Below are 12090 nucleotides of genomic sequence, written 5' to 3'. Positions count from 1 at the left end.
TTGAGGCAAGTTAGCTAGCGTACCGCGTGGGGCTGAATTTCAAGCAAGTGGCTTTTTTTTTTTTTTTTTTCTCGTGACGCAGAATGATGCAAAATCATATGTTCCACATATCTTTGGAGGGTTATTAAGTTTCGAATGACACTATGGAAGCATCTTGGTTTTACAGAATTGACACGAACATTTCTGCCACAAGTGAAGTAGAATTTGAGAATTCTCACGTGCGATATGCTAAGAGTCTATATTTCAAATTAAAATTATATTTTGCTCTAGGCTTCCCTTTCAAGCATAGACAACCTTAATTTGAACGTTGTAGCTACGTAGGTTGCGAATTAGTGTTCAACTATACCAGGGAACAATACAGTTCAGTGCAGCAGTGTTGGTTACTTGGTTAGAATCAGCGCTCTATTGCTAGAGTGCAAGCACAAGTATAAGTCACTAATAAATCACTAAACGGGCCTCATTTACAGCTTTTATATCAATGTTCTTGCCCGTTATTACGAAGAACGTTAACACAATGTATAACGCCATTTGCGTCAGTCTGCTTTCGGAGTCTCTGATGTGCGACGAACTAAACTCTCTGTTGGACATATTTGCAAGTGTCGCTTACACAGACCTTGAAATGTCTGTGAAAGTACTGCGTCATTTTAATAAAATCACTAAGCGATGGCACGAACGTTACAAAGCCGGACTCAAATAATTAGTAAGAATTAATTGAGAGGCACTCATTCACGGTGCTCCTTTCTTTTGTTATTCGAAGGATTGGTTACAGTGAACATTTCTCTCTTCTTTTGTTTGGGATAGAAAGCACACTCTAGCTTCTGTCAACATCGCCGCTCTACCTGCAGTGGAGCGTTGTCTGTGTGCTATGCTTACCCCATCGGCGCAAGGCCATTAATCACTGTCCACTTCTCGCCCAGACATAACAAATGAGCGGCCGCTGTGTTTAGGCACCAGAATGCATGTGCTTGCGCTTTTGGCACACCGTGGAAGGCGATGCATGCTGTACATACGGCTCCTCCTTATTTCGCTGCCAGAAGGGGACCCACAGCGTGAAGGAACACGGCCTAGGTCGTAGCAGCGTGTTGACTGTACTGCATCGGCTTGTGGATACAAGGGTGCAACGCCGCGGTGGTCGGCGACGTCGGGAAAGGCCGCGCAACACGGTTTCCGACCCAGACGTCTACCAGATTGGGAAACCCCACTCGGTAGTCGCCCTGCGCCCGTTCCGTTGCAGCTGTCTTTTTTTTTTTTTTTTTTCACTCAGGCGTGAAATGGTAAGTCTGTCCAAGTAAAAGGACTCGCAAACCAAACAGACCACTTCGCGGTACCTATCAGACACGCCCTTGACTGCTTGCGCAACGGTTTCGTGCACACATTTCCACAAGCAGGAACTCTGAAACGTAATGCGTCCTTCGCCAGAGACACGAAGAAGGTGCTGACGTCCCTGTAGTGTAGAGCGCAAAGTCTGGGACATTTGCTATGGAACTAACCGTGCGAATACAACATGCACACAACGATTCGCACCCACAACGCTGAGCGGCAATGCGTTGGCAGAGTGAAGAGTGCAGGTCGTCATTCAGAGGAAGCGTGTGGGCCGGCATAATTGTAAATCGCCTTTTAAAGATCCGCTGACAGAACTGCTAAAACAACACAAGGAAAAGCGCCCACAACGCTATAGCGTGCACACGCGAGCTCAAAGTCGTGAACCATGTTGGGACGTCGAACTTTTGGTTTGCAGCACGTTAGCGAGATATCTCTTTACATTTAAGGTATATAACGAAAAGAGGCCGCGCATCTCATGTTCTCATCAATGTCAAAAAACAATGCCCACACAGCGTCAAGTAACGCTGTTCTCCCTGAGGCCCGCTCTGCATGTTTCTCATTACTTTCTGCAGCGGCCGTGGCAGCAGACACTGTGTACCGCGTAGCGTACTCTCACAGTTCCAGTCATGGTGACGAAGGCATCGGATGGCCTTACCGCCCCGTCAATGACTTGTGCAGAAGTAGTGTCTATTTCGTTATTATTGGTCCTTGGTCGCTTTGCCGTCAGAATTGCGTTCATTGTGTTCACCTGGAACAACCAGCGAAGAAACTTACGTCCCACATTTGTTTTTTTGTTTTTTAATATTCATTTTAAGCTTACGGAAGGGCACCTGCTATACGCGCTTTGTTTTTGGATATTTCCCGCTCTGCCTCATTGATTACTCCCAGTCTTTTCCGAGTTCATAGCGTTTAGTTGCCAGTTTGGTGAGGTATCTTGGCCATTGCAAAGATTGAAAACCCGCTGCTTCAACTATTTCACGCTTGCCCCTGGTTCGTTATTTCTTCTTTGAACATATATTTTCCTCAATTCTGCGAGCATACCCTGCAGGTGTACTTTGTCCTCATTGATCGCCTATCTGCGAGCCGTCCAAGGCTATTTTCATATTCGAGAACGTGTTTCAGCTCGCCTTATTGCTCGACCCGTGACGAGCATCAGTGCACTAATGCCGGCTCCCGCGCCAACACGCCTAATGGGCCGCCTTGGGCGCCGCGTGCTCGCGCTGGTCACGCAAAGCGCACCCGTGGGCCGACGAGCCAGCGTCCCGTGGGCGACGCGGCGCCCCCAACACGACCAATGCGTCGAGGTTGGAAGCTTGTGCACCTTGGCGCTGCTGCCACCGCACATCGACCGCGCCGTAGAGTCCTCCGAGGCACGGAACGAGCCGCTCCCAGTGTGCGTTCGTGGATGCGGTTAGAGAGCTGTTTCCCCGTTATAACAAGTTGATGTCGCAACCAAACCGTGACACCTAGCGGCCTTGCTCGCGGCTTGAGGTCTTTCTTACTTGACGACTCACTGACTCGTAAGGATGTAATGCACATAATGACGCGTATCGCTCAACTGCATCCACTGCGGGCTTAATTGAAATGGTTATGAAAGCAGCGCATTGCGCAGTGAGGAGTTGCACAGCCCGACGACGTCAGACGAAATGCAGATGGGTGCGCCCACTGGGAATCTTTAGCGAACTGACAAAGAAAGAAAAAAAAGCAAGAAACGAACAAAGACAAACTGTCTCGCAGTGTGCGTGCCCTCTGCTGCTATCGCTCATGACAACGACGCCGGTGTCTCGTGTTTCCAGACAGCTGTCAGTCTGCAGTTTCTTTTCTTCCATCTCGCCCAGAGCGAAGACGCTCTCTGCGCGTGCGAGAAGCGCTTTTGGCCCACCGAGAGCGTGCGGTATAGTTTGAGGAAAATGGGCAGATTGGTCTCCGCGATTAGTTCCTCAACACGAGTGGGCCCCGCGGGTGGCACCGTGCCATAGCATTCCGCGGCTCCGCGTCGCCATGCGCTGCTGCCGTTGGCGGGCGGCGGAGAGACGGAGGCGGTTGCCCCGTGCCTTGTTTGAGCGCCGGAAACATCATGTAACAGGATAACTGGGTGAACGTGTTGCTCAAGGCGTCACAGCTACGTGCCTCGTTTTACAAAGCGCTATTCTGCTCTAAAGGAAAGCGAAATGCAATTACTTTTTTGTTTTCCTTCGATTCCAGGGAACGATGTCGGGGCAGTGCAGCAGCACGACGCAGTTCCTGCCCATCGTCATCGATCGAAACCCTCTCGGCGAGCGGGATTTTTGCTGCGGTAGCAACTTATAAACTGTTGCCGCGGCCTGTATATTTTGCACTTGTCTAATTTTCGCGCATCCAAATAACCACTTTACGACGAACTTCGCTGACAAGCATCAGGAAAACGTGCGAGGTAGGGGTAATAAATCCAGAACGCACATACCCGTACATCAGTAAGCGACCTTTGCCAATGAATGAAAATTTATCAGCCTATAGTCATGCGAGACACGGTGTATATCTGTCGAGATCCCTTCAGGCAGTGGTATAAGTTATGTATATGTGGGGCATGGTATGTAGACTTTCAGCTATGAACCAGCTTTATTTCTTTATTTCTTGGGAAACTTTGAAAGAGAAAAGCTACGTAAGCATGGTAAAAGGCAAAGTTAGCCATGCCAAGGTAAAGTCATGATTTGATCTCAATCCTATTCTATTTTGTTTTGAGATACATTCCATAGAATAAAAACGGAATTGCCATATTAGCCCCGCCTTGGAGTCCAATGTACTTTTTAAGTCATACAATGATCCCACTCAGGAAGAACAACTCTCGGTGTTGTCACAATTCAGTCGACTTAACAAGGTGCTTAATTTATGTGAAGTGTTCGAAAAATACAGACGCCAAGTCTATACGCCCGCAAGGTCTGCTGAGGCGCTGTGTCACACCCGGCAGCTTAATTCTTCGCTTGTCAAAGGTTGCGAAGTTCTCGTAGCACTTACGTTTGAATTCCCAACCGAGATTATAAAGCTGTTTTAAAATGCAACGTCAAAAAGAAGAAAAGCTATATTTGTTTTGTTTTTTTTTTGTTTCTCTTGGTTCTGTTAGTACACATATTTTCTTCACGGAATTATATTCGCGAAAATATTGGGAAGCAAGACCGCGTATGAAAGTAAGACTGCATTCTCTGTCTGACTTGCTAACTGACTCTTATTCAATCAGAAAAGCGATATGGTTACACATGGAATCATTTTGCAGCCCAGCAACTGCTACCCTCCACCCTCACAAGATGGTGGCATGAAGAGGAGAAATCTAGCTGCCTCAGTGACGGCCTAAAGGGAAGGGGGAAACTACACCGCCCCTCCCCCCTTTTCGGTGAAGCCGTTGGACATCTTCTCGAACGTCCGTTTTCGGGCTTTCATGAAGCACGTAGAGAGGCGAAAAGATGGCTGTGTTGTTTACTTTTTGCTGACAGCACGTTACTTTTGCGATTCATGACTGGCGCTATCATCCAAGTTATAATATTGTAAGGTAAATAAAAAATTATTGTATACAAACGTTACTCGCGTAACCGTGAATATTCAAAGTATGAGTTGCTGTAAAACATCTATGCCGTTTGCCATTTATTGTTGAAGAACAGAGTGAACAAAAATGGTTGTACGAATAAAAAGTAAGCAAAAAATGTTGCTTTTATTTTCTTTTTAGAATAACGGAGCCCGTCTGCCCCTCTTAGAACCAATCTCTGGGTCAGCCCCTGTGCTGCCTTCCGACCGAGTCCAAAAGAACATATAAATGCATTCGCTGTTCATCTGCCAACGTTTAAATTGTGTATGTCTTGGGAAGAAGACGCTGGCTTTTACGCTCCACAAACTCCAAATCATGTAAATAAATTAAGAGTAAATGAAGGGTACAGAACGTGTGTGCCGACGAGAAAATTGGCGCTTACCCGCGGCGCCACATCTTTTTCGCGTGTTTTGCCGTACCTTCGAGCACAATGCCATTAAATTGGACAAGTGTAATAACTGTGCAATAGCAAAACGCCAGAATGTGGCACATTGCAGGGACAAAACTGCGACATCTATGCTCAGGAGAGAATGTATACAATATATCGTAACGCCATTGGACACAACGTCGACCAAGATATGCATTCGCACAGGCCGTGGAGAACGCGGGCTCGGAGTCGTGTGGCTGGTTCATGGGTATTTCTGTGCGGCAGGGGGGTCATGGTTCGGGGCGTTCAGCTTATCTCCATTGAATGCCGGGAAACTTGGCCTGCAAGGCGGGCTCAGTGTGTTCGCTTAATTTCTTGCGAAGTCCATGCGTGCTCGTGGTGCGGCAAGTTTCCCGGACCAAGCTCGAAATGCGTCGCTATAGCGTATCAAAGCCTGCGGACAGTACTCCAAACTGGTGTGCTTGCAAAGAGGTGTACTATACACTTTCTTATAGGTCACAGGGTTCGCTAATATAGGTGATGTTGGGGAGCTCCTGCAGCACCGCTGCATCTTCTAGCCTTTGCCAGGGTTGGAAGGGTAGTTCAATGCCCAATACTCCGAAGAGTATAACCCAAGAACAGCTAAGCCGCTCCTAAGGCATACAATTCAGGACATTCAAAGTTGGTAAAGGCAGGCATAGCGACTTTCTGTCTCAAGGCTTCATTGGTGAAGTCGTGCTCCCATGGTTGAGGCCAGCTTCCAGGAGCAAGTTAAAAGGTTTAGAGACGCTGGGTTTCCGAATTTTGCGTTGGTACAAGTATCGGAATAGTTAATGAATAGGGGTTCCAATCTTGCAAAAGAGTTTGATAAAGATAGCAGACAAGAACAGAGGGGATTCCGTACTGACACGGAATTTCACAGCGTTTGAAAAAGGTGGTAGCAAGATACGGTTTAAAAGTACCTTTCCCAGCTAAAAATGAGCTGGGCAACATTTTTAGTGCAGTACGGAGGAAGCTGGATTCCCAAGGCGCCCAGGCGAGGATGAAGTGCACGGTAAGGCACAGAAAACCGCTCACTGCGGCATGGCTGTGGTATATTCCACCCCGCTTTCGTGCGGCAAATCGTACATTGGCCCGACAGGTCGATGTATTAATGAGCGCTTGTTTGAACACCGCAGATCAGTAAAAGGAGCTGTGTCATCCAACCTTGCCGCTCATTGCCGGGAGTGTAAAGATTGTTACCCCCATTTGGACAGGACCAATATCTTGTTCAGTCACCCTGATCGGATATGCAGAGGGCTGGTCGAGGCGTTTCTGATAAGTAAAGAGTTTGACGCGTGCGTAGCTACACCTTCCGTTAATCTTGAAGAAAAAGAGATTCACGCTCTCGGTGAATATTTGGCGACGAGATGTTAGCCGGTGTTTGTCATGTGGGAGGTTGATAGTTTTGCTAGTTGTGTTGACGTGTTCAATCCTCACTTTGCGCACGCGTACTGTTTTTAAAGGGCATCGCGGCGGTTTCACGTGTCTCGTCTTGATTTTATCTGTGTTTGGTTCCTATATAACCATACCTTTCTATGAATAAAAATTCAGTTGTTAGAAAGCACTTGTGTCGTCTCCTGTTCTTTTGTCCTGTGTTTCGCGCTGCTTTAAGAAGAATCCAATCCAACTCACCCAGTTTTATATACCCATGAATATATACACTGCATGACTGAGAAGCAAAGCTTGGGGCCTGTACGTGTATCTGTGACAAAGGGTCCACATGATCTCCCTTATACGTCAGCCAAGAAACTTGGCATTTAAGAAATGCGATACTAGTCATTTGACGATGACCATCTCATTTCAGTGTACAACAAACGTCACCGGAATTCGTTCAGTAAGCGCACCGCTATCAAACATTCTGCGCTTCTTCTTTAAAGTCGCATTAACTATGGGGCCTGTCCTTCTTCAATACGTCCTCGTCTTTGAAACAACAGATACTTACGTACTGAGGACGGAATATCCGATACTTGGTCGCAATTTTTTTTTTTTTTAAAGGTCGGCAATGCAAACGCTAATACGCAAACGGAGAATGAAGTTTAGTTCGGTCAGAACTAAAAAAAGGAGCCCAACTTTCATAAGATAAGCCAGGAAACATAGAAGTTCTTGGCCAGGATATATCCAGCAGCTGATTAGAACAATAATTTAAACTCAATGTGTCCTATTTTCTTGCTTCTCTCTATTTTAATTCCGTGCAGTAATATACCGAAACGCTGTGTACAGTAGATGAGATGAGATCGTACCGGGCGTCCCAACTAAACGAAACCAAGATTTTAAAAAGGGCAGATTGACTGAGCTCTGTGAAACCAACTTAGCGCTAATTCATAGCCGTGTTGCTTAGCCTGCACTATATTACTGCATATTCCAGAAAGAGAGAAACTGCATACTTTAAAGGTAAATGGTTAGTAAGAACTAACTAGCTAATATTGTAATTATTTGCTTGAAGATCAAAGTGTCAAGGTCTGTACATCGTTTTGAAAAACGGATAGTTGACATGTTTGCATCAACGCGGCATGCATGTAAGCATTTTTGTTGTTGTTGTTGTTGTTGTTATTGCTACCAGTTTTAAAAGAAAACTAAGTAAAAGGGTTGTGCGTGAGAGCGGAGCTACTGCAACATACAAAGACGGGTCTCAAATAAGAAAATTCGCTTTTCTGAGGAATGCTTTAGCCGATGGAGCTCTGCGTGATCATTTGGCGAGAGGTATGCGTCAGAAGCTGGTCACGTGGTGGCTTTTTTTTCTTTGTTTTTTAAGACAGTAAATAAAGCTGCGTACAAGATATCTTGGTGCAAACACTGCAGTCAGCTGTTTTTTTTTTTTTTTTTTCCAAGACTATCTACAACTTCTGAAGAGACACGTTGGTCCTTAGGCCCAGAATTAAAAGTTGGTTCATTAATCATTACTAGCAATTAACTTCGGGGAACGAAAAAATGCTTCCGTCTAGGCCACGCTACTCTGGAAAGCTTTCTTGATTCCAATCGGCTAGGACAAGCCGATATTTTTAAAAGCTTTGTTTCATTTACCTGAATCACCTGGCAGAAAGCGTTTAACATTTCGAAGATACACGGGGACTACCGGGACGCCGTAATGGAGAGCTCCTGACAACTTCGACAACTTAGAGCTCTTAAGCATTCGCTGAAATCGCAAAGTGCACGGGCGGAGTCTTGCGCTTCACCTCGGCCGGAAACGCGGCCGTAATTGATCCCGCACCCTCGTACTCAGCAGCATGCAGAGCATGCTAACCGTTAAACGACTGCGGTGCTCCATGTAGTTGAAACGAGAGTGTATGAAACCAGGAATAGTAGTACTTCCTAGTGATGTCCACTGTGGCTCGTTTCCTGTGGCAACAAAGTTAACTGGTATATGATGGCGTTCCGCTTTTCGCCGGCGCATTAAGTATACGTACACGTGCGTCTCAGAACGGTGCCTGCAGCGAATGCATTCCGGTACCCAAATGTATTTCCTGAATGACTGCTGAATTAAATGCCGTTAAATCCATACAATTAAATGGTAAGAAGAAAAGTCTAGAGAAAAAAAAAAAAAAAACTCCGATGCGGTTGTTGTGTATTTTGTCACTTCGGCGAAAGCGACGCGGCGACGACGGGCTGCAACGTAAAACTGTAGTCTATGCGTGTACCCTGTGATTTGCGAGTGCATAGTTTTCAGTTAACCGATACGCTTTATAATTGTGCCATCCTAAAATTATTTAACTGCAAGTGAATACCTTCTGTGCCAACTGAAGTTGTTTCTTAATGCATATCATGACAACATGCCAAGACAAAATTACCCTGATTGTGCTAAGACAGGTTTTCTAAAGGTATGCGCAGTCTTGTGAGAAATTCTAAAAACGTGAAGACCATTTCAGTTGGTTGAACACTGCAATGCAGCTGTGCAAGGAAAAAGCGCCTAAAACGATAAAGGTGAGAAAAGCGAGCGTGCGCTTTGTCTTAGTTACGGAGGTGTGACAAGTGCGAGTAACAGATGTGTAGCCAGCGCATACGTCACACGAACATTCATGGGTGGTTGGAAAATGCCAGGCGCGATCAAGAACAGCATATCACAATAGCTAATCAAAATGAGGGGGACGCTCAAGATAGCGCGCCTTTTAGCGGTTTCATTCAGTGGTATTTAAAAAGAAATATTTTTTTGCTGAAGCAGGCTTTTGGGGAAGGAAGATGCATTCTCACTTTCTGCTAAACAGCTACGCTTAATGCATGAATTGGCTTATAGGAAAGTAAAGGCGCAGTATCTATCAGAGTTCGCGGTTCAAACCTCAACCGCACCATCAAGGTAGGCACACCGCCTCAATTACAGGCCCTCATTTTTCTCACCACTTCCTACAACTCGAGCCGAAACTGGGTACAGCGACGGCTTTTCGACCGAACGATCTGCATGCGCTCTCGTGTAATATCCTCGCGATGTGAAAACTTGGAACGTCGCATACGCAAGCCCTTATCTGTATTATTCATCCCCTATGAGCAAAATTCTTCGCCGCAGCTAGTAGGACCCCCCTCCCTTTTTTTTTTTATAGTTTCAGTGACAGCTCCCTTCTCTTTGAGAACTCTATTCGGCAGAGTGGAATCTCTGGGGATGTGACTGTGGTCTGTAAGAGCTTGGCACCTGAGGGCACGTGGGGAAAATCCCGCAGCAGTGCGGAGAAGCGACAGGTGGAAGAAATCAGTCCATAAAATGCCCACAAAGAAAATCCCGCCGCCATTGACAGATTCTCCGTGCATGACGGGACAGCCGTTCAATCGGGAACAATAAGTGCGGGAGCAGTGCGCCGTGGACTGGGAGTCCTTCGGCGAAGAACCAGATCCAGCTGCGCTGACACTCGTAACAAGCAGTGGTCACGCACAGATCGCAACACCACAACGGGTCTGCGCGTGATCACTGCGGGCATGCCGCCGGCAGGTCTGAGCCCGTCGCATCCCCAAAGGGTTACGCGTTCAAACGAGTACTCATCGGTAAGCGCACTTTGGGACACATGCAAGCTGCTCCTCGGTTAAGCAACAGCGTCTGGCCGGCGTACCCTGCAAGCGAAGGCCGTCTGACAAGGGCGGTCGCCGCGCGGCTCACCTGGGCAGAGATGCGAAAGTTGCTGCTGGTCGCCTCCGCGCTGAATGGACGTGCCGGCACGCTTCCGTCGAGTGTGGAGCGTAAGCGCAGCGCGGTCTCTTTCAAGCGCCGGAGGCCCTCTCTTTGCGCGGGTCACGTGCGCGATGCGATGGGTGTGGCGATGCGGCTCCCGGGATGAGCGACCCGGTATCGCGCGGCGCCCTGACGTCACGCGGTCGCGGAAGCGCCCCGTGAGCGCTGGGCCCCCGCCGTCATTCGGGCCAAGGTGTTGTCGTTCCGGGGAAGTCGGCGTAAAACACGGACGCACGAGGCGCAAAATGAAACGACGGCGCCGGAAGCACCACGACCGCGAACTCCGCCGGGGAGGCTCCGTTTCTGGTGCGATGTACCGAAGCGTTTCGCGCACCCTGTGAAAGGCGCGCGGGCTCACTCTGCATCTCTGGAGCGCGTCACTGGATTGACTTTCGACATATCTTTCTCTATGTGTGAGTGCGTGTGTGCTAGTGAACACGTACGCACGTGGAAAAGGTGTGCCAGGCGTCGCAACCTCGAGAGTCATTCCAAGCAACCTCTTCTCGAACTTGCATTTATTATTCATTTATTCCATGGAGACTGACACTTTCGGTTATAAGTAATAAGTTCGATTCATGGGCGAACTTGGACAGTACACAAGAACAATAGAGCTCCGCACAGTATGAATCTAAGCCAGAAGAAAAAAAAGCAACAAAAAACCAAGAGATTAAGATTGCACATAATTAAGGCTTATATAAGGGATTATAGATTTTAATTTCATTCACATTGCACTTTACTCCCCTGTGGCGTCCTTCACTGCATTAAAAACCAAGTGTTAAGCCTTTGCCTGAAACGGCATCAATAGCAGTACCGATAGGGTAATCCACCTCATTATTATTTTTTCCAATCAAGTTATCCACGACTTTTGTTTTTGCTTTTTTTCTCGCTCTATCTCATCATACAAGTTCGACTGTTCCTCCTTACATGGCCAATTTTCACGGGCTCAGAGATTGATCTTCATTAGAAGCAACGACCATGATGCAGACAATTGAGACAATGTCGATGAATTTAGTATATTGAGCAAGCTTCATCAATATTGTGAAAGAAATCATACAGCAAAAAAATTACCGAGCAATAAATTTAAGTCAGCATATATTGGCCTTATAAGCGCACGACCGGACACTTTGCTGAATTTGTTTCATATATACTCTCACGGGAATTCCGTAACTTCGCTGAACATGTCAGCTCTTCCATTTTAAGAAACCAACAGACTCAGCAACTCAGAATGAGAGGCGCTCAATTTTGAAAACTTAACAGCTCTCTCTCTCTCTCTCTCTCTCTCTCTCTTGAAATTACTCGACGAAAGAAATAGACGAGTTTGAACGGATTTTTTACGGGCAGGGATTCCTTGAAGAAATAACATTTCAAGCTCATCACATGCCTTTTTTCAGCTCTATATTGGTAAACAAATAAATAAATAAATAAATAAATAAATAAAAGTACTGGGATGCCACTAAGCTTCGCGCCTTCAACAGTATTACCAGACAGCATTAATGACTTCCATTTTCCAACTCTTCTTACGCGCGCGCATTTTTACACTCGCTTATTCCGTAATCTTATATATCGGCCTCCATCAATCATATACACATTACAGTTATAAGCAACCACATGATGTGAAACACCAGCCGGTGTTGGTGTAAATCTCAGCTTTAA

General features: G+C 46.6%; 1 protein-coding gene across 1 annotated transcript in view; it reads right to left on the bottom strand.

Moving 5' to 3' along the window:
* LOC146205954 (hemocyte protein-glutamine gamma-glutamyltransferase-like) overlaps positions 1-10511 on the bottom strand; it is a 35980-nt gene extending 25469 nt beyond the window's left edge. Inside the window, exon 1 of the mRNA XM_084590621.1 lies at positions 10366-10511. The gene's annotated coding sequence lies outside the window, so the exon portion shown is untranslated. The remainder of the gene's footprint in view (positions 1-10365) is intronic.
* Positions 10512-12090: the final 1579 nt, after the last annotated feature.

This window comes from Amblyomma maculatum, chromosome 1 (assembly GCF_055883805.1).
Source record: "Amblyomma maculatum isolate TAMU_Amacu chromosome 1, ASM5588380v1, whole genome shotgun sequence".
NCBI classification, from domain to species: domain Eukaryota; kingdom Metazoa; phylum Arthropoda; class Arachnida; order Ixodida; family Ixodidae; genus Amblyomma; species Amblyomma maculatum.
Note: the sequence above shows the minus strand (reverse complement) of the source record. Positions and strands in the feature narration are given on the sequence as shown.